This window comes from Vipera ursinii (genome assembly GCF_947247035.1).
Source record: "Vipera ursinii genome assembly, chromosome: 1".
In the NCBI taxonomy this organism is placed as follows: Eukaryota; Metazoa; Chordata; class Lepidosauria; order Squamata; family Viperidae; genus Vipera; species Vipera ursinii.
Genome location: NC_139512.1, coordinates 189,820,491 through 189,843,709, shown reverse-complemented (window position 1 = coordinate 189,843,709; position 23,219 = coordinate 189,820,491). Strand labels below are relative to the sequence as shown.

General features: G+C 38.4%; 1 protein-coding gene across 2 annotated transcripts in view; it reads right to left on the bottom strand.

The window, feature by feature from the left end:
- The window catches only part of ADARB1 (adenosine deaminase RNA specific B1), a 67,489-nt gene extending 54,981 nt beyond the window's left edge, over positions 1-12,508 (bottom strand). For both annotated transcript variants that reach the window (XM_083372551.1, XM_083372552.1), the window contains exon 1: positions 12,275-12,508. The gene's annotated coding sequence lies outside the window, so the exon portion shown is untranslated. The remainder of the gene's footprint in view (positions 1-12,274) is intronic.
- Between the last annotated feature and the right edge of the window lie 10,711 nt (positions 12,509-23,219).

Here is a 23,219-nt window from a genome sequence, read left to right as displayed (position 1 = left end):
ATGGGCGGCCTTGTCGATTTAATCTGGGAAGAGTTCGACCCTGTGACTCCTGAAGAAGTGGACAAGATCATGGGGAAGCTGAGCTCCACCACGTGTTTGTTGGACCCGTGCCCCTCCTGGCTGACTTATGCAGCCCGGGATGGGACACGAGGCTGGCTCCAGGCAGTGATTACGGCCTCTTTGAGTCAGGGTAGCTTTCCCGCCGCCTTGAAGGAGGCGGTGGTGAGACCCCTCCTCAAGAAGCCTGCCTTGGACCCAGCAATTTTAAACAACTATCGTCCGGTCTCCAACCTTCGCTTTTTAGCGAAGGTTGTTGAGAGCGTGGTGGCGCAGCAGCTCCCTTTGTTCTTGGATGAAGCTGATTACCTAGACCCGTACCAATCGGGTTTCAGGCCCGGGTACAGCACGGAGACGGCATTGGTCGCGCTGGTGAATGATCTCTGGCGGGCTCGGGACAGAGGTTGCTCCTCTGTCCTAGTCCTTTTAGACCTCTCAGCGGCTTTTGATACCATCGACTATGGTATCCTGCTGCGATGTCTCAGAGGGTTAGGAGTGGGAGGCACAGTTCTCCAGTGGTTCTCCTCTAACCTTCTGGGACGTTCGCAGTCGGTGTTGGCAGGGGGGCAGAGATCAACCTTGAGACCTCTCATTTGTGGAGTCCCTCAGGGATCGGTTCTCTCGCCTCTCCTGTTCAACATCTATATGAAGCTGCTGGGTGAGATCATTCGTGGTTTTGGAGTTGGGTATCACCAATATGCTGATGATACCCAGCTTTTTATTTCCACCCCAAACCACCCCAGCGATGCCCTCGACATGATGTCCCATTGCCTGGAGGCGGTCCGGGTCTGGATGGGGAGGAACAGGCTTCAACTCAACCCTGACAAGACTGAGTGGCTGTTCGTGCCGGCATCCCGGGAAATTCCGATTATTCCATCACTGGCCATGGGGGTGAGCTATTACCTCCCGTAGATAGGGCCCGCAACTTGGGGGTGCTTCTAGACTCACAGCTCTCTTTGGAAGAGCATATTGGAGCTGTGACTAGGGGGGCCTTTGCCCAGGTTCGCCTGGTGCACCAGTTGTGGCCCTATCTAGACCGGGATGCCTTGCACACAGTCACTCATGCGCTCGTGACCTCTCGTCTAGACTACTGTAATGCTCTCTACATGGGGCTGCCCTTGAGGTCCACCCGGAGACTCCAACTTGTGCAGAATGCAGTCGCACGAGTTGTCTTGGGAGTTTCCCGATACTCCCATGTTACACCTTTGCTCTGCGAGCTGCATTGGCTACTGGTTGCTCTCCGGGTGAGGTTCAAGGTGTTAGTTATGACTTACAAAGCCCTTCATGGCATGGGTCCGGATTACCTACGGCAACACCTGCGGCCGGCGTCAACTTCCCTCCGTCCAGTGCGCTCCCACAGAGAGGGCCTCCTCAGGGTGCCGCCGATCAAAGAATGCCAATTGGTGACCCCCAGGGGGAGAGCGTTCTCTGTGGGCGCGCCAGACCTTTGGAACCGCTTACCGGTTGAGCTCCGGATGGCCCCCGACCTTCGCTCCTTCCGGCGCGATCTCAAAACATTCTTTTTTGAACAAGCTGGCCTGGTCTGACGGGATGGGGTTGGGTTTTTAAAACTAGTTTTAACTTTAATATGTATTGATTTTATGGGCATGATGTTTAATGGCTTTTTAATTTTTGTATTCGATTTTTATTGTGTATTGCCCTGTTCACTGCCCTGAGTCCTTCGGGAGAAGGGCGGTATAGAAATCAAATTATTAAATTAAATTAAATTAAATGTCAAATAAGGGGCTGTCACAGAAAGTACAGGTTAATTTATTCTCCAAAGCACTTGAGGGCAAGAGAAGAAGTAATGGATGGAAGATTATCAAAGAGAGATCCAACCTAAAATTAAGGAGAAATTTCCTGTAAGTGAGAACAATTAATCAGTGGAAGGGCTTGCCTCTAAAAGTTTTGGGTGCTGCATCACTGGAGATTTTAAAGAAGAAATTGTATGGAATCGTATAGGATCTCCTGCTTAAACAGGGGGTTGGGGTAAAAGACCTCCATGGTTCCTTCCAATTCTGTAATGCTATATTGTACTGGTTCTGAACTGAAATTAAAATGACATTGATTAATAAATAAATAATTTTAGTTGGTTTCTCAATATCTGTTTTTTGAACTGTAAAAACACTTTCAAGGCATTAAATATTTGGGAGAAAAGATAAAAGGATCAAAATAGAGCTCTATACTGCAAACTCAAAACAAAGAAAAATGAAATTTTAAAAAACAAAAGATAGAGAGGGTATTTGGTGTTCAAACCCAGTTCTAAATGTTGAAGTATAGGTTTTCATCATGTTAATTTTCAGATAGAGTTCTACATGAAAGATAACTGTGTTAATCAAGCTTATACATATTCCACATTTATTAAAAATTATTTCCTTCCTGAACATCCATGAAAATATTACATGAGAAAGGGACTGGGAAAACCTAAAATGCTAAAATGATCATTACAAAGAAGAGGCTCTTAGTAGAGCTGACAGATCTTTTATTTATACAAAGTGAAATCCTCCTCCAATGTTTTACGTAACAACAAACTACTGTTGATGTCTATGCCCTTTTAAATGACTTGTCCTTGGAAGAAAATAAGCTGAGGGTTGTTGTAGAAGCCACTGAATAAATAGAACCACATCCCACCATAGATTCCCTTGAATTAATCTCCAGGCCTATAAGAGTGCCAGCAGAGCTGAATATCTCCACCACCACCACCACCACCACCACAAAGCTATGCAACAGAATGGAATGTCAAAAGTTGAAAGGCACTGAAATGCCACAATCCAATAATTTTGTGACAGTAAAGGTCTGCTGAGGAATTACTGTCATTCCTGGATCATCCTGCATTCTGAATAACATCTGTGCATGCCAAGCTGGTGGAGAACTGAGCTGTAATAAAATGGTTTTCATTAAAAAAAAAAAAGACCCGTGCTACAAATAATATTTACTGCAGCCATGCCCTTGTACATCAAGGACAGAGTCATTCATCTGAATTGCAGGTTAGACTAATTCCTGCATTATGTATTTTAGTGAATCTCTGAATGTAATGGTATTGTTTGTATTATTTTGAGCATGAGGGCATGCACTGTCTTTAACAACCCCACTAATATATGACAGAGATGGCAATCTATCAATTTTTTCTGGCCTTAAGTACTGTAGATTTTTATTTGTCAATAAAAGCATCTTAAACTTGGCTCAGAATAACTGTAATAAATTCACTATTAAGTTGCCCTTTTCAAAAGTTAAGCCACAACTTTCTGCATGAGCTGCAATTTCTGGCTTCATCTCAAAGGCAGAAACTTGTAAAAATCCTTGCAATCATGCAACCTTAAGGGGCTTTTATGTTTTTGTTTTGTTTTGTTAGTCTCTTCAAGTCAGTATTGACTCCTGGCAACTGCTTGAACACATCCTTGCTCTTTTCCTGGAAAGATTTCAGAAGAAGTTTGCCATTGCCTGTTTCTTAGGGTTGAAAGAGAGTGACTTGCCCAAGATCACCCACCTGGCTTTGTGCCCAAAGCAGGACTAAATTTAGTCTACTGGTTTATAGTCTGATGATTTAACCACTACACCAAACTGGCTCCCAATCTTAAGGTTACTACACAAACTATGCAAAGGAATAACCATTAAAGGCAAATCAGGTGGAGCTAGAAAAGTCATTTCGTAATAGCAAGAATTTGAGATGAACCCTCAGACTACTGTTTACACATGCTATGTTACAGGTGTAGGGTTGTATGTGCATACATTTCTTTGCAATAGTGGTGAATATCTGTAGCTCAGGAGTAGGATGAGAGTGAAGGTACGTCCTCCGAGCTTGTGGGTTTGTTTCCAAACATTTTGTTACCAGGCTAGGTACCATCTTCAGCAGAGTTTAGAGGATGTCAGTGTCAGTGTTCTTCTGTTTATACAGGCTTCGTGTGGTCAGTAGGTCTTGTGACGGTGAGGTCACATCAGGTGAGGGTCCCATCAGGGCAGGATCTTGTAATGGGTCTTGTGATGGGTCAGGTGTGGGTGTGTCAAATGAGGGTCTTGTGGTGGGTCAAGTGTGAGTCACTAGTGAGAGTCTTGTGATAGGTCTTGTGATTGAGAGGATACATCAGGTGAGGATCATTGAGAGGTGAAGTGCTGGTTGGGACCTACTGACCACACAAAGCCCTTATAAACAGAAGAACACTGGCAATGACATCCCCTAAACTGTACTTAAAATGTTGCCTAGCCTGGTAATGAAATGTTTGAAAACCAACCTACAAGCTCGGAGAACGAACCTTTACTCTCATACATTACTTTTTATTATGGAAAAAGGAATTAACTACAATGCCTCTGTCTTGATGGGATGTAGTTTCAACTTTCTGGCCTCTCATCCATCCCATACTTGTATCAGGTACAGATCAAAGGGCCACATCATTTCTGTTTCTAATTTTATTTTTAAGTATCATCATCAAATACATTTTTGACACCTCATTTCTAGCAACCCAATGATAACAGACTGAAAACTTGTACTATTCTGTGAACATACATATCTCCCTGAAAGTCACTGTTAGGTGACAAATGAATTCTAGAAATAAACATGCAAACACATAAAGGTAATGTTAGGATCGCAACTAAGTATAGAGAAAAATCAAGAAGCAGGATATAGATAGCAGATGATATAACTGATCTTGCCAGTAAAACTTCCTATGCTCTATCCCAGGGGTGTCAAACTCAATTTCATTGAGGGCCGCATCAGCATTGCGGTTGCCCTCAAGGGGCTGGGTGGGTGTGTCCTGGGTGGGCGTGGCCTACTGGGTGGGTGTGGCTAGAGTGTGTATGGCCTACTGGGTGGGCGTGGCCAGCTCTACATCGTTCGCATCAAGGGTGCCTATGGGGGCCTAGGCAGGAGTGGGACAGATCTGAGGGTCTCTGGCAGGAGGAGGGTCTCTGGGTCAGGGCCAAGGCAGTGGGGGCCATTCCCTCACTGTTTCCAGGATGGCTTCGCGGGCCACATGAAACCACTTCGCGGGCCGCATCCGGCCCCCGGGCCTTGTGTTTGACATGTCTGCTCTAACCCTTTGGCTCTAAAATAGCATCCCCTATTTGGAGGTACAGATTGATTTTATTAATAATGTAAATATTTTTCTAGTTTGTTTATTAATAAAGTTAGTCTGTACCAACATATTAAATAAGAAATTAAATTTAATGTGATTCTTGTTGTAAAAGATCTTACAATTAAAAATCAAACAGGTAGAAAATGTTGCTCAAGATGTTGTTCAATTCGCTTTTTTAAAACGATGACAGTTCAAATAAACAAACCATAAAAGAGGTGTGTATTGTAGATTTAGAGGGACTTGGGAACAATAGTATGTTACTTATTGGTAAAAACTGGAACATTGTATCAGAATTTAGTAAAGTAAATATTTTTTTTAAATAAAAAAAATGTTTTTATTCCTGCAAGCCAAATTTGTTTTTAATTTTTTCTTTCATTTCAATAATGGTTTAAAAGGTATAAGCTATAAATAGTACAGTATTAAGTTATTCCCAGTGAACAGAATAGTTTAAACAATCTAACCAAATCTAAAAATAGTTAATTGGATTTGTAATTAATTGTACTGAATGGTTCTTTATTCTTTAAAAATGCAGAGAAAAGGTCTCTCTACTCAAATGATGGAAATTTGATTTATTCATTTGAGTCCTAGAAGTCAAAGCTTATTAAACATGCCCCCCAAACAGAGAAAGATTAATAAATACTACTCAAGAAACTGCATTTTAGCATCTTCCTTCACAAAATTAATTAACAACAGCAAGTAGTAAGTAAACAGCAAGTAAATATAGTAAATCTCCGAAGAGGATTCTAGGAAGGATGCCTTTCCGAAGAATGAAAAGAAGTCAGAACAATTGTTAATGTAGAAATAAATAAAGAGCAAATATTAGGTCCCTAACTTTTGATATTGGTTTGAACAATGACAAACTAGTTTTGCATTGTTGTCAAGGTAATAGATTGAACATGTCCATGTAGATATTAGAAGTCAAATTTGACTTGAAAGATAAATCATGTCCACAATTTAATGTCATGCCATAAAAACAGAATCAGGATATAACTATACAATTTACTAAAACAAGCAATGAAAACATTTTTTAAAATATCACTTTTAGATAAGAAAAATCAACAATAAAAGGAATGGTAGAATGAGCAAAGCACCGTATTATTGATTTTCAGTTGATCTTTTATATATCCCAATTAGACATAACTTTTTATGAAGAAGTTATGGTGTTCAAATATAAATTTGAAACTTCATCAATAAACTTATAAAACCTGGCTGAACTGACCTCTACATATTTATTTATTTATTTTATTAATTTAATTTGTATACCGCCCTTCTCCCGAAGGACTCAGGGCGGTGAACAGGGCAATACATATTAAAAAACAAGATACAAAAATTAAAAACGATTAAATGTTTAAATATTAAATATGACCTTCAGCCAGTATCAAATATTTAACCATAAAAATTATAGTAAATAGAGTAGAGTAATAATATAGTTAAATTAACTGTATTAATGTTTCTAAAACTTATTAGACTATATGCTTAAAAGTGCATATTTATAGATTATATGCCATCAAATTAAACAAGCATGACTAAATTTTCCTTTCACGATGATATACTTATTTTAGATATTCATAGGGCTGCCTTATTTATAAAAAGTGTTAATTGTTCTTTATAAAAAATCAGCTACCATTTTTACATTGTAGACTTATACATAAATGAATATAATGCCTATTTTATTTCAGAAGGGGAATACTGAGGTTGATTGCATTTAAAGTATTTTAAATTCATAGAATTATATTGATTTATTTAGCCTATGGAATACATACAATTATAGAAACATAGGATTGGAAGAGACCTTAGAGGTCTTCTAGTCCAACTGCTCACCCAAGACAGGAGGCCTTTTACCATCCCAGACAAATGTTTAATTAAATTAAATCTTTCATTTAAAATGAATAAAATTAAAATTAAAACTAATAAACTTAATTTTTTCTTTTAAAGTGATTGGCTAATAATAATAATTGTTATTAGTTGCAAAAGTAGATTGTGTAATGTGTAGTTACAGCCCCTATGTAAACTGTATCTCACACATGAAAAACATACTACAATATATATTATGTAATCTTTTTCTCAGTTTATATTGGATTGAAGGAAAAAATGAAGTTTCTGAAAAAGCTATGGTATCAGGAATTTCACATCTAATTTAGATTTCATGTGGACTATATAGTCCTAATTACATTTGGTTATTCAAGCTGAATAAGTCAAATAAATAAAAGCTTAAAAAAACCCATAAACAAAAAAGGAGATATGTTAAATATAGAAAAAATCTCAGGCAACCTGAACTTAATTGAAAGATCATGGGATATGAGAAGTTATGTAAATGAAATCAACATTGGAAAGCCTTTATCCCGTAGCAAAATCATCTTACATTTATATGAATGTGTACATTTGAAATAAGTCAGCTGCTAGACTGTCTTGTGGAACAAAATGCTACATACTTTAGATTACTTTAGATTATTTTAGACATTCTACCAAACTGGATAACTGTGAGTGACATAAAAATAAAACACCTCACTGAAAAAAATCTATCTAGGTAAAGCCACAGGAACCACATCTTCTACTATCTGGATTTTTGTTCAAATTGGTCCAATTCTTTTTATTGTTTATCTGATTGTATATTTGTTCCAATCTTTACACAAGTTCACTGGAGGTGATTTTCAGGACCACTGCAGAAGAATAAGCTTTTTCAATACCCTTGCCAAAACATGTCCATAAGATCTGCTAGAAAACTACAAAAATGAGTAAATGGATATTAGCTTTAATATCCATTGCAGTATGAATTTAATAAGAAATACACTACTGCTGGATAGCAACTACTTGCGAGCATACTCTACATATGTAACACTTGCCATCAAGAGTTTGTACATCTCTCAAATACTGAAAACAGATGCAAATTCTATATCTTAAACTGCATAGTTGAGGGAAGCATCCTTTCTGTCTTTTCAATTGGTTCTCAAAAGGTTCTATTGACTCTTTATGCCACCATTTTATTACTTGCATGGGATTATTTTCTAAATCTGGAATTCATTGTAAACAGAAAGGTCTGTTTGTTTATAAGACTAAAGTGGTGGCATTTTCCAAGATTACAGCCATTATAAATGATTACTGAATACTTACAATGAGCAGTGCTAGCTCTACCCACTGCATACTCATTTTTGTCAGTAAAATCTGTATCAACTAACATATAAACTATGCTGAAGATTTTCATCTATTAGAAGCAATGCTAGATACGTGTTGATATGGAAAATCCCATATAGAAATGAATTTGATATAATTCAGAATATGTTTTTCCACATACTTCTGGCAGTACTACACAGTACTGCTGATGCAGCATTTATAAGAGAATTGGGTGTCATTTTTAAAAATGTAAATATTTATATATCTATTGTTCCATATTTTTCCAATATACAAGTTGGAAAAATATTTATTTAATATAATTGTGCTGTTTAGACTAGTAGAATAAAGAAAGAAGCCTGGCTACAATTCTATACTTTACATAATGTAATGCTAAATTAATGGATTACATATCAGGTAATCATCTCAGGATGCAATATTTTTTGTGGCATGGGTTTCACTGATGGCACCAAATAGGGAAAATTATAATTAAGTATGTTTCATCTAAATCACATGATAAAATAGCAACTTATTTACAGACACAGGCTTTCTTCTCTAGGAAACTTGTAAGATTTCAATCGCCGCCGCCAGAATATATTGACAGCCACTGTATTTGACAATGTGTTCTTTTATGTTTCTGCATCAGGTAAAATCTGGTACATTATGCAATACATTTTATAGTTTATCTATACAGAATTGTTGTTGTTTTTCTTTCCCAAATTTTTTATAAGGTCAGCCAAGTAACTTCAGAATTAGATGGCTGCTGGCTGATGTTGATGAGTTTCTTACCAGTAAAAAAGCTTTGTTTGCATTTAGCAACTAGAAGGTTACATATTTTATATGACACATAACAGATGAAACAAACTGCTGTGTTCCTAAAACTGGAAATGGTTTCTATTTACAAAATGGGAAAGGGATCAATTAACTCTGCATTAGAGTCCACTACACTATTCAGTCTGCTTCCTAATCTTCCAGAGCATATTTTAAAATATCATTATGCAAAGGCAGTTCTAAGACCCTAATGTTAGATTTCACTCAGAGTATTATTTGATAATATTGTTAATAAATAATCCACCATTAATATTACCACATCTATTGGCCATAAACAGTGAATATATAACATAACATAGTATCCTACAAGATTTAAAAATGAAAGGGATTACTATTTATTGTATTCCTTGGAATTGGTCATGGCACTCATTTTTATCAAATTATTTTTCACTTCCACAAAGGTTCCAAATGAAGTATACAGCCATGAATTATTATTATGGAAGTCTTTTCCGTTAAATAAAATATTTCAGTGATATATTGCTAAAAATAAAATACCACAACTCAGTACAAAACAATACAAAATGTTTGTGTTGACTAGATAAATAGTTACCTTATAAGCTTACATGGTATATTAAAAATTAGAACTAAATTGACCTGTTTCTGATGAAGAGTTCTGGAGGATATAAAATATTACGCTCATAAAATGGGAATGGTAAACATTTAATTGATAACATGTATAGAGTATTAATTTGCATGTATGTTCAAAGCAATATTATATAAAATTATTATATAACTATTATACAGATATGGGTGTGAAGGGGAAAAAACCACAACTGAACACAAATGATAGTCTAAAAGCTTTTAACTTAACATTCATTCTCATCTCTCAGTGAGATTTTTAAAGATTTTCCCACACCAAAATGTATTGATGTTACAGAGCAAATCTTGATATTTCTGTAGCATTTTAAGTTTTGACACATCAAAATCTATTATCTTGAACTGTTTTGAAGTAATTTTAGATTCTTAGGAAAACTAATCACTAGAACATAGGAAGCTGCTTTACACTAAGTCAGGCCACTGGTTCATTTATACTGTCTATTTGGATTGGCAGCAATTCCACAGGGTTTGAGGTAGGTTTCTCTCCATGAGCAGTAGAATGAGAAATAATGAAGAGTGAATCTGATATATTATGCATTCATACCTTCTAAACAGGTAAATGAGCAGCACAGTTTGAATCCACACACTTGGGTAAAAGCTTTAATATTTTATTCTTCCACTCTATTGCTATGTATAGCATTTTATTTTTGTTACTTAATAACCAGGTGTTAGGAAATATGGAGCTATAAATACTTTCAATAAGCCTGACATTTATACTAATTTCCACATTGCAACTACACTATTAAACTCTTTATCTCTTCTTATTTTTCAGTTATTAGAATATATAATTATTCTTGCTACTCTAAGGTATATCTTGCTATTCTAAGGTTTCAATTCCTGCTATCGCTAAAGTCCCTGCTATTCTGTGATATCTCAAAACACATTAAAATAAATGTTTGTAAATCAAGTTGTCCAATCAAATTCAAAGATGTAAAATGTTTTGCCTTGTCTCCTGGAAGCAACTAATGAGAATTTTTAAAAAGCCCGTGAATTTTGGTTCACAGCTTATGTTTAAAAGCTGTTGCTTTATTTACCACTTTCCTTTAAAAAAAAGAACTAGAAAAGTTTTCATTTCAATTATTATCTAAATAGAAACCCTTCTAAGAGTATCACAACATATTCTGATAATTACATCTGATATTTTACTGTATCACTGAAAATTTCAACAGATAACTAAACAGTCAACTGGTTTTTAAACAATTGTTCAGCATTTATAAGGCAGCTGAGCTGTTATTGTCCATTCTCTAAAAGCAAAAATAAATTTACATATGTAAGAATAGGATACATCAAGTATCTTAGCCATACTAAAAATTGCAGTTTCTACGTTACTGGGAAAATAAGAACAGATATACAAAAGGCAATATAAATGGTCAGTTGGTCAACTGTCATGGTTATTTTGTTAAATTCTCAGGAAGGAAAGAATTTGATAGGATCAGGATAAATTTTATTAATGAAATCATTTCAGAAGCTTGCTATGGCAAAAACTGAGTATTGAAGCTATTAACAATGAGTGATATATTTATTATGACATACAAGTTTTACGGACAAATGTCTATTTCATTTGTTTCCTAAAATGATATCGCTAGTTGCTACCTCTACAGTATATCGACATGGACACAGACGGAGAAACCTGCTATATTCTGAAAGCCTTATAAATATGCAAAAGAATGCTCTCCAAAGCAGAAACATCTGTCTATCTGTCTAAATAGTAGCTAGAGGTAGCTCCAGTTTGTCCTCTCAGTAGGTCTCAGGCTGGCCCGTAGGCTTCAATTATACATCCTTAAATGACACTACGGCCTGTACCACTTTCAAAGACTGCTGACAGGAGGTGCTATTTTAATGATACAGATTGCATAGCCATTCGGTAGACCAGGGGTCTTCAAACTTGGCCCTTTTATGACTTGTGGACTTCAACTCCCAGAATTCCTCAGCCAGCAAAGCTGGCTGAGGAATTCTGGGAGTTGAAGTCCACAAGTCATAAAAGGGCCAAGTTTGAAGACCCCTGCGGTAGACTTTCGGATGGACGATAGAGGCAAATCCCAAACTCCAACACACCAGACGGGAGGACCCTCTGCAGAGCCGGGCTTCCTGCCGCTTCCCTTACTTGAACCGAATTGCTGCGTTTCGAAAAAGAACGAAGGAAAAACTTGGGGAAGGTTAAACTTGGCGTCTCCGGACGCCCGGTCTCAACGCAGTCGGCGCACCCCGCGTTTCCCCAATCCCCTGAGGTTGTTGCCCTGGGGAGCTGCAGTGCGGTCTGTGAGGGCGCGGAGGAAAGGACCGGGGCCGGCCAAGCCGAGGCGAGGCGAGGGAAGAGATTCTGCGCCCTCTCTCTCGCCCTTCCCCTCTCCAGCCCTCGCCAAAGGCCAGCAGAGAAGGGGCGACCACACAGCACAGACCTTGGACAGCAGCAGCAGCAGCAGCAGCAGCAACAGGAGCAGCAGGCGGCGCGGTCCGGCGGTTCCTCTCTCCGCTTGCACCTGTCGCCCGGCTCCCCTTCCCGATGCCCAGGCTCCTCTGGGGAAGGAGAAAGATACCATCCGTAGGGACGGAGGCCCTCACCGGGCAATGGATGAAGGAGCAACGCGAGGAAGAGAAGCAAGCACGCTTACCTCGCTCAGCCCCGGCGACAATGAACCTCGCCGACCAGGCTCGTCCTTCCTCGCGGCGCTGTCGGGGCGACACACACACACACACACACCCGCTTCCCGGCCACTTCTGCACGGCGTAGCCACCCACCCTGGTCCCGCAGCCGCCCTGGCTGGTCGATGAGTCGCTCGGCGCCGGGCGGGAGGGCAGGCGGGCAGGCGCGCGCTCGACTCCCTTCGCGAGACTACCGGCGGCGGATCCCCGCAAGGCAAGGCAAGAGCTCGCGTTCGAGCCACTCCGCTCTTTCCCCCCCCCCTCCTCCCGCCGCGGACTGCTTTTGCGCTGAGGGAAAGACTCGCCACCACGGAGGTTGGAAGGGGGAGGAGCCGAGGGGGAAGGAAGCCCGAAACATCCCCGCTCCGCGGCTCTCTCTCTCGCGCGCGCGCGCATGCGCGCGAGAGCCTCCGCAGCTGCACCCGTTCTTCCTGCTTTCCCGTTCAAAGCGCCGAGCTGCCAATCGGGAATGGCGCGGCGGGATGTGGTTGTCGCCTCCCCTCCTCTCTTTTTTCTCGTCTGAACCAGATGCCGGCCCGAGGTGGCGCCTTTTCTTCCTGCGGCGTGGATATCAACACATTGCTATTCAACACATGCTTCGCGGGGACTCTTAAGCTGAAGCGCCCGGGCTGGGCAGGAGAAGTCTGGAGCTGCCTAGGAAAGAGAAGGCGCCTCCATGTTCAGGAAGCCGAATTGTCCCCATGCCGTGAGAAAGGATCGGCAACGGATGTTGCCTTGCGGGGCTCTTCTTGCTACTGCAGGAAACCCACCGAAGGCTGCCCACGGTTGCGCGGATTAGAGACGCTTTTGTCTCCTGAAACACGGGCTAGGTAGGCGATGTCGCTGCCGCAGACTGCAAAGTAGGGGAGCGTTTTTGAGGTCCCGTTCATGAAACAGCCACTCATTCTGTCCTATATCTGCACCAGATTTATAGCTGTGGTCCTGGGCAGGCCGATAAGGGACCTTTTCCTAAGTGGATCTAGGTAAAGAAGTAATGGGATTCATTGACTGAGTGATCTGAACAGCGCTACCGATGGATGCTTATTGACATAGGTGGTGGTATTGCTCAAAAGCATTGTAAGATTATAGTCTTAATATGAGTGTATGCGCCCATCTTTCCTGAAATGAATTCAAGAATAATATTATTAACCTTGAGAAAATGAGTGGTTAGGATGCTTTGAATTTTAGTTACATCAGAGTTCTAATGAAGGCATATTACTGAACCTGAGCTGTTCAGATTCTGATTGACAGCTTAACGGCAGAACATCTGGAAATTCCATATACACTTCTTTAGTGAGTTATGTAACATTGTATGCATTTGTACACACACACATACAGTATTTACATTTATATAAACTGAAATAAATTCTCTGGAAAAAAACTAATTCTGATAACTGTTTATGACATGGGAAGTCCCTTTGATTTGGTGTTATTAATTTCACAGTGTACAGTATTTTTAGAGTCTAATTATAATCCAATCTTTGTCCAATTTCCCTACGCATAAATATTCTATTTGCAATTAAAAAAACAACAGATGTCCTAGTACTAACTAAACCATAAGCGATTATTCATTATTACTTTGTGAATTTACTATGTCATAACAGTTTCTCCAGCAGAACAGAATAAAACAGAACAGAAGAGAAGAGAATAACAGAGTTGGAAGGGACCTTGGAGGTCTTCTAATCCAGCCACCTGCTCAAGCAGAAGAACCTATACCATTTCAGACAAATGGTTGTCCAATCTCTTCTTAAAAACTTCCAGTGTTGGAGCATTCACAACTTCTGGAGGCAAGTTGTTTCACTGGTTAATTGTTCTGTCAGGAAATTTGATGTTGAAGAGTACTGGGCCTAAAACAGAGCCTTGGGATACTCCACTGCATACTTCCCTCCATGTAGATGCAGTTCCATTGAGGACAATGAGTACGGTTGGTCAGCCAGTTATGAATCTATTTGGTGGTGATGCTGTCTAACCAAGATTTTTTCTATCTTATCAAGTAGTAGGTTGTGATCTACTTTATCAAGTGCCTTACTGAAATCCAAGTAAATTATATGTACAGCATTCCTCTGGTCCACTAATTTTGTCATCTTGTCAAAGAAAGCAATAAGATTTGTCTGGCATGATCTGTTTTTGACAAACCCGTTAATTTTTGGTTATTAGTTATTGGTTATTTAATGAATAGGACATTGCTTAAAAGAATGCTGTAATAAACTTCAGAACCCAATCCTGAATATTGCAATTTCTAAAAATTAAGCTGGTGCAGTTGTCAGCTTGCTTAACTTTAAAATGTCAGTTCTCAGTTGGATGGGGATTTCTTTAACTCTGAAATCTTTTAAATGAAAATCAATTTGTTAAAGCCTCCTTTGACTTAAGGTTAATTTGTAATGATTTCATGGACCTGTCAATGCAGTTTTACTTTAGGAAGATCAATAGAAGAAACAATTAAATTATGCATGCTACACAGAAAACAGATACAAGGAAGTTCTATCTCATAATAATGGGATTTAGAGTCATCCAATTAAATATTTTACAAAGTGCATTATACATTTATACAATGAGATGCTCCAAAATGTTGTGATAGCTACTTAAATGGCTTTAAAGGGTATTCAATCAATTTATGGACAATAAGGGTATCAATGGCTGCTTCTCAGAATGACTACAGTTGCTAAGGAACAACAGAAGGACAAAGGTATGGCCTTAGCCTCCTGTATACACTTTATATAGATTTTATGCCATTATGGGAAAGAGGCTAGTCTGAGTAAACTGATCTGATTTCATGCGTCTGTTTTACACATGAGCACGCACAGAAACATACACGAACATGCACATGAATGCTATGTATTTTAGTGATTTGTCAGTTTGCAATGAAGCTAAAACATTGTGGATCATGTTTACAATGATTTTAAAAAGCTAAAACGTTTTTAAAATAATTGTAAACATGATCCACAATCAATATTATAAAATTAGTATTTTGTATAAAAAATTGTGTTACTGTATTACTTATTAGTGGTTGCCACAGAGGGTATGATAAGTCACAGTATACCCATTTGCCAGAATATACCGTACCTCACAAACAACTTGGGATGCCCTCTATTACCCCAGATTGCCATGATCTTTTAAAACTCAAGACCTGATTTCATTTGTAGACAAATCACTAGGTCGTGACTATTCAGCATTTCTTTTCTAAGAACGTGTATGAGACCTGTGTGCACATAAATATATTTGGGAATAATAATAAAGATGTTGCTATATGTGAGTGTTTTTCTTCCTATTAAATTAGCTTTCTTTTTTTAAAAAAGTAAAAAAAAATAGCTTTTTACTTAAAAATAGGAGTGGAAGGGAGACTGACAGATGGTAAAGGAAGTGTTGCCAGGTCCATGAGTATGCAAGGAGCCATGTAGTCTCCTTCTTACGAACATAAATTTTAGAGTATGTGTTTATTTTAATGTTTAATTTTTGTGCTAGTCTGTGACCGTAATAAAGATTCTAATTCTCCTCCTTAAGGAAAGTGTATTGTTTTTGGTTGGCAAAGCCATCAGGGTCTTTTAATAGAAGAAGTCATGGTCTACAGACTGTCTACAGACTGTAGAAGATCTTGTTTTTCAGTTTTCTTTAACAGCAGCAAAAAGAAATTCCACAGGACAATGAACTCCTCCCCTCAATAGCTTTCTGTGGATTGAACAGCAGAAATGTGTTTGAAAACATCTAAAAAAAAGCAATGTACTGTGTCTAATTTGAAAAAAAATACTTTGCAATTGAGCAGGTTTGTAAATTTTAATCAGGAGCATAGATGAAAAAATTTAAATGAAACTGGATTTTCCTATTAAAGGTAGGAGTGAGTAACTATTCTGTGATTGTTGTGGTCTACTTTTAATGGGCTCTACTTATATAAGTAGATTACAAATTCTAGCTTCGAAATTCTTTCATGCAGTTAACATTTTCAGCTTTTTTAAAGCATTAAAATATCCTGTCTCACTTACTGTCTTTCATTAATTCTGAAAGTCTTAACACAGGTTGCAGTAAATGGTTTACCATGTTATAAATTTAGAGGTGGATGCTGTAATTATAATAGGAAAAATGCCTTCTGATTTCTATCAATCTTTTAAATAGAGTACTGTTACTGTCTATTCCTTCATCCTAGAATTGTAGTAGAATAGAATTAAATAAATTGATTCATTCTTGGTAATATACTTCTTGATTGATAAATAATGTTATTTAGTTGTATCATGATTTAATGTATTTTTAAATGTACCCCAGAGGCTTTCTGATGCTATACATATTTAATCAATAAAAAACTTCCTTCCAATAATGGCTACAATCCAAAGAATTTCATGTCTAGTTTTATAGTGTAAAGGTTTATCTTGTCACAATCACATAGCAAATCAGTTTAAACACCACAAAGTATATTGCCATGTGAATCCTATTGTAATGTTAAAATATGGAGGAAAGAGATTTTAAAATAACTCTTCCAGACATAACTGTGCAGTCTGTCAGTACTGTTGGCATAACCATCATTTTACTTTCACATTATTTGATGATGAAGATAGATCTTGCATATTCATGCGAGATTGAATTTGGGTTGGTCGCTGACGCAAGATATACGCTTCCGACCTTTCGGACTCACATCTTCAGAGAATTTCTCTGTACTAGAATATACGTTTTGGACTATTTTGTGAGTCATGTTTATGTGGTGCCTTCATATTGGTTGATTGATGTGTTGATGGCTGGTGATTGGCTGTTGTTTCCTTGTGCTGCCAAACCCTCGGCTCTTAAGTATATTTGCCTTCATTCTTGCACATTCACTTGCCAGATTTACTATATAAATAAACTTTTAAAAATTGTTATCTACTTACATATTAGGAATTGGGGTGATAAGTTGATTCATGCGTCATCAGGAGTAAAACTTGACTTGAAGGAAGAGTTATTTGTTAAAGGTCTGAATAAATAGAAACAAACCTGTGAATAGAATAAGGCATGCAGATTAAATATGTATAGGACAAATTCAAGTAATCTCTATCAATAAAAATACTCCAACTGATAGTATTCCAGCTTTGGTTGAATACCAGCAGTGTTCTTTCCTAGTTTTTGGAATATCCCACAGTGACTCTATTACACAACTTCTGACATTTTTGTACAACTGTCAATTTGTTTCCAGATATAACATCTTATTAATTTAAGATCCTAAACAGATTTATCTTATACAGTTATGATTTAGAAGCCACCCAACTTTCAAAGTAGAAGCCACTTATAATGTTAAAAGCAGAAAAATAGTAAAAAAAAAAGACAGATCTCTCAATTGGCCTACCTTGTATAATTTGTTTTAGCATGTTTAACCCCCTTGCCAAAATTATAATTAACTTTATTAGATTTCCTTCCAATAATTATATACTTTATAATTTAAAAATTGTTACTAGATGTTTGGCATCTTGCAAATTATCCAGGGGCTTTGGCAAATAGTAGTAAAAAAAATCTAATGAATAAGCAACCATCAAATTTTGTAGGGATTGTGTTTTCATGCAAGCAAGGAAAACTTAGTCTCAGACCTTGTTTTTTGCAAGGGGCTAGGATTTCTTAGAAAAAGAAAATGCTAACAGTTTATTGGGTAGTTTTTAGCTTCTGGGATATAAAATATTTTTAAGGGTCTTTGTACGGTGTTAGTTTGAAGCGTATCACATTAAGATTTACTGTATGATTGTGCTTCAAGACGTGTTGCACTAATACTGCCTGTTGGAGACATGCCTAATAACCCAAAGTGCAGATTCTGAAACAATTGGCAATTATAGAATAGATGAAATGCAGTCTCAGAAAGCCTGCCATTTCTTGTGTTTCTAATCTCCATTCTAAAATACAAGATATGAATGAAATACATGAAGTACTTCTGCTGTGGCGTACTGAGTGACAGTATTAGTGACAACTGACACTATCAGAATCTCTAACATAATCACAAACAAATGGAGTTTAAACTGTTGGGCATAAGGAGAGCCTTGATTCCTGCAAGTTAAATCATCCTTGGGAATAACTTTATTAAAACTAGAGCTGGTAGCAAAGACTGAGCTTGAGGAAAACAAGTTGAACTGAATTCTTAAGACTAGATTGGGGATGGGGGCATGTTTAAAGAAGCAGCAACTGATAACCAACATATATATGTGGAGGAGTATGCCACCACGGTGTCTGCATATATCCAAAAGTGCATAGAGGATGTCTGTGTCCTTAAAAGCATTGTTGTAAGGGCAAATGAAAAACCATGGCTGACTTACAAACTGGGCCTTTTAGGCTTAAATACTCCTTTGTGCAACTGGATTCTTGATTTTCTTACTAACAGGCCCTAATATGTGTGAGCTGGAACAAATATTTCCAACACCATTTTCTTGAGCTGTTGTTCACCCTGTTGACCCATGACTGTTGTGTTAGGTTTGCCACCAACCATATTGTGAAGTTCGCAAATAATACAACAGTAGTGGACCTTATTCATGATGACAATGTGCGTGCTTACTGCAAGGAGGTTGAGGATTTGGTGAACTGGTGTAAAGAAAACAACCTAGTTTTAAATACTGGAAAAACCAAAGAAATCATTGTCAATTTCAGAAAAAGCAGGCACAGCCACACTCCTCTATGCGTTAATGATTCACTTGTGGAGATGGTTGCCAGCATCAAATTCCTGGGTGTGCAGTTAACAAGTAGGCTGGCTTGGTCACTCAACTGCAAGACACTGGTGAAGTGGGCACAGCAGTGCCTGCATTTTCTGCATTGCATGAGAAAAGTACATCTTCCTTCCCCTGTGCTCACCACTTTCTACAGAGGGACAATCAAGAGCATCCTGTGATACAGCATCACAGTCTGGTTTAGAAGTATCACTGTTTCAGACAGAAAGGCGGTGCAGAGTGGTAAGGATGGCTGAAAAGATCATTGGCAGTTCCTTCCCTTCCATCCAGGACATAGCACATAAGCATTGCTTGAGCAGGGTCCGTAAGATTGTCTGGGACACTACACATCCTCTTCACAACCTGTTTTGCTTGTTACCTTCTAGGAGGAGGCTCCGTGGTGTCCAAAGCAGACCATCCAGATTCAGTCACAGTTTTGTTCCATACAGTATTAACCTTATGAACTCTAAAGCTTCCTCCTTCTGTTATGTATTCAAGATGGACAGTGATTAATATTTATGTTATTTATGTAAGGATGTAGGTCTATACATATGTTGTATATAGTATGTTTAAATGTGTGTTATTTATGTATACACTTTGAGAGCAACCAAAATTTCATTTTTAATGTGTGCCATTGTGCCCACAGTAAAAAATGACAATAAAAGTTATCTAATCTAACCTAACCTAACCTAATCTAGAGATTACTTCTTCTCAAAGCCATTGAAAATGTATAGATATCCAGAATACTGAATTTCTGTTCTAATCTACCTTAGTATGCATGATTGGTTGCAAAGAAAGAAGTGTTCCTCCCACAACAAAAAGGGGATCCAGGTAAAGTTGTTGTTGTTGGGTAAAGTTGTTGTTGTTTTTCTTCTTCTTCTTCTTCTCCTCCTCCTCCTTCCCCCTCCCGCCTCCCCCCCTCCATCTTGATTAAGCTTTTTCTTCATCTTGAGCAGAACTGGACTGTCCTGCATGTCATTTTCAGGGAAATGTAACCTTAACCAATTCCTTGAAGACATTTCACTTCTCATCCAAGAAGTTTCTCTGAGAGTTGTTGAGGCCAATTAGAGATTTATTTGTGCCCTCAAGATCACCGGAATAGTGCAAATTTGTGTGGAACCTTTTTTGAACTGCTGAAAAGACTGTATTATAAACAGGAGTAGGTAGTATCATATCCCCCCCATTGAGAGAAGGTTGTTTAATTTTGACATAGATGGCCTCTTTGACCCTTTCAAACCAGTGGTCCTCTGTCCAGAATGCAGACTTTGCTGTCTTCAAAAGAGTGGTTTTTGTCTTTGAAATGCAAATGGACTGCTGAATCTTGTCCTGATGGGTTTGTTCTCCTACTGTATGTAATGCCATTATGTCTGTGAAATGGTTGCTTTGTTTCTCCGATGTACAGATCTACACATCTCATTGCGTTGTATTGCATATATCAAATTGTTCAGTTTGTAAAAATTGAACAGCCCTCTCTCAACGATGGGGGGGGGGAGAGATACCACATCACCTATCTCCTGTTTACAACACAGTCCTTTCAGAAGCTCCAAGAAGGCTCTACACCCATTTGTACTACTCAGGCGATTTGCTTATGTATAACTAGTGTTAGATTTTCATCTTCAACCCTTTTCCAGATATTAATGGCAACATAAATACCAGGTCCTAGGCATATCTGAAGGAACACCTGCTACCGGCATCACGTTCCCTTCGTGCAGTGCGCTCTCACAGGGAGGGCCTTCTCAGGGTGCCGCCGGTTAAAGATTGCCGGCGGGTAACACCCAGGGGGAGGGCCTTCTCTGTGGGTGCACCTGCCCTCTGGAACCAGCTGCCCGTGGAACTTAGGACTTCCCCCGACCTTCGTTCATTTTGCTGGGACCTGAAGACCTGGCTCTTCGAGCTCCCCGGCCCAGGCTGAGAATTTTTAGTTTTTAATTGGGGTTTTATTCTCAGGGATTAAATTTAATTGTTTTTAATTGTTTTTAATTTTTGTATCACTGTTTTAAGTACCCTGTAAACCGCCCTGAGTCCTTCGGGAATGGGCGGTATATAAATCTAATAAAATAAATAAATAAATAAATAAATATGTGAACCAAGTAAGGGGCAGATCATTCTAGAAAAAAAAGTACCTGCATTTAATCGACTTACAACTGGTAGCAAAATTTCCATTGTAAGTCAGTGCATTTGTGAAGATCAAATATGACTACTCAATTTTACTATTATTTTTACCACGGTCCTTAAGTGAATCACCACATTCATTAAGCAAATCCAACTTCCCCAGTTGATTTTGCTTGTTGGAAACTGGCAGAGAAAGTGCAAATCAGCAGCATATGACCACAAGATGCTGCAACCATTGTAAATGTGAGCCAGTTGGCAAGTGCTCAAAGTGATTGTGACTATAGCAGGGGTCTTCAAACTTGGCCCTTTTATGACTTGTGGACTTCAACTCCCAGAATTCCTCAGCCAGGCATGCTGGCTGAGGAATTCTGGGAGTTGAAGTCCACAAGTCATAAAAGGGCCAAGTTTGAAGACCCCTGGACTATAGAAGTGGTTTGATGGTTGTAACTTTGAGGAAGAGTAATAAGTCACTCCGCCAAAGAATTGAGGCCTTTGAACTATGGTGCTGGAGAAGACTCCCGCGAGTCCCTTGGACTGCAAGGCATTCAAACCGGTCAGCCTTAGAGGAGATCAACCCTGACTGCTCTTTAGAAGGCCAGATCCTGAAATTGAAACTCATAAGTTGAAGATGGTTGGTATGTGGTCATTAAGAGTTGACACGAACATGAAAGCACATAAACAAGCAAACATATATAGACAAAGGCCATTATAGCTACACTTTGCAGTAAGTGCCCTTTTTCAGCCTAATAGTTTTTGTATAAGATGCTACCCTCAATTTAATTCTTGTATTAAAATATTTACAATAATCTGTAACAAAGCACTATGCACAAGAGATATTAATTTCTATTCCTTTTCTAGCTAATTAATTTTATATTTTATACTATTCTAACTGTAGGTACTATAGTCTTTGTAAAATAAACTCTAATAATATATAACACACTTTCTCTAGAGATTTATGGAATAAAATATTGTGAACCATGTTATTATTGTGTGCGTGTGTGTCTGTATCAATGCATGGGAAGAGTAAAGATTCACCTCATTTGTCAGACCAGTCCAAGAATGACATAGAACAATCCAGCCAAATTTCAATTCTTTATTTGCTTACACTCAATAGACAGAATCTTGCCTGACTAAACCAGTATTGCTCTCACCCTAATGGATATGCCTGGGAAATTCTAGGGAGTGGCTGTCATAACTTTCTTCCTGTTTCTGATCCAGCTCTGGGCTATGTTGTCTTGCCCCCCTCTTTGGAATGTGGTTTCTCCTTCCTGGAAACTGCCACTTCACTGTAGTTCATCACATTACGTCCTTGTTCATAGACTCATTCCATCATGTCATGCTTTATTCAGCAGAGCACCATCTCTCTTCAATGATCTCATTTCTTCAAACCAGTATTCTCCCCTCTACTTTTTAAAAGAATTGAAATGATAGTCAGATTAAGTTTCTAAATAATAGTTCTATGAAGCCATGGTTAATGTCTTACAGTAAATTGAATATTAAATGTACATTATATTTCCTCTATATCATGTGTTATTTTCAAATGTAGCAAGATGCTTCCAGAATGGCATGTGAAATTGTTCCTTATTTTCTGTGCAAATCTATTTCCTTTGAAGTGCCTCTATCTGTCCTTCTCTTTGCCAGTGTCCTTTGGAGAATTGACAAGCATGATTGTGCATACCCTCGCTTGCCAGACAAGTGTTTCTGGATGATCAGTCATGGCAATATTTTAGATAGATAAAAGTCACAGCTTGAGCAATTTTGCATTTTCTCTCAAGTATAGAGCAGAATTGGTTTGGAAGTAACAGTATTTAAAATAATTTAATTTGATGAAAATCTAGACAATAGAAGATATATATTATGCAGAGGATACATCCACATTAACTTTTTCCTGGGATACATCTTTGGCTAGAGTAGGCCAAGGGCTGCTGACACACCCCTATATTGTCCCTATATAATCAACTTGGGGGGATTAATTTTCTTAGTGAAAAGAATTTTCATGCAGTGTTCTTGCAAATGACTAAGTAGACATCAGTTGAACACTTACCTGTGTGGAAATCTGGGTATGAATCAGCATTCCTGATAGTCAATTCTGCTAGCAACCTACCTCACTTTCTAAAAGAAAGCAGATATTTGGATTGTTGCCTCAACAATCATTCTTCTTTAA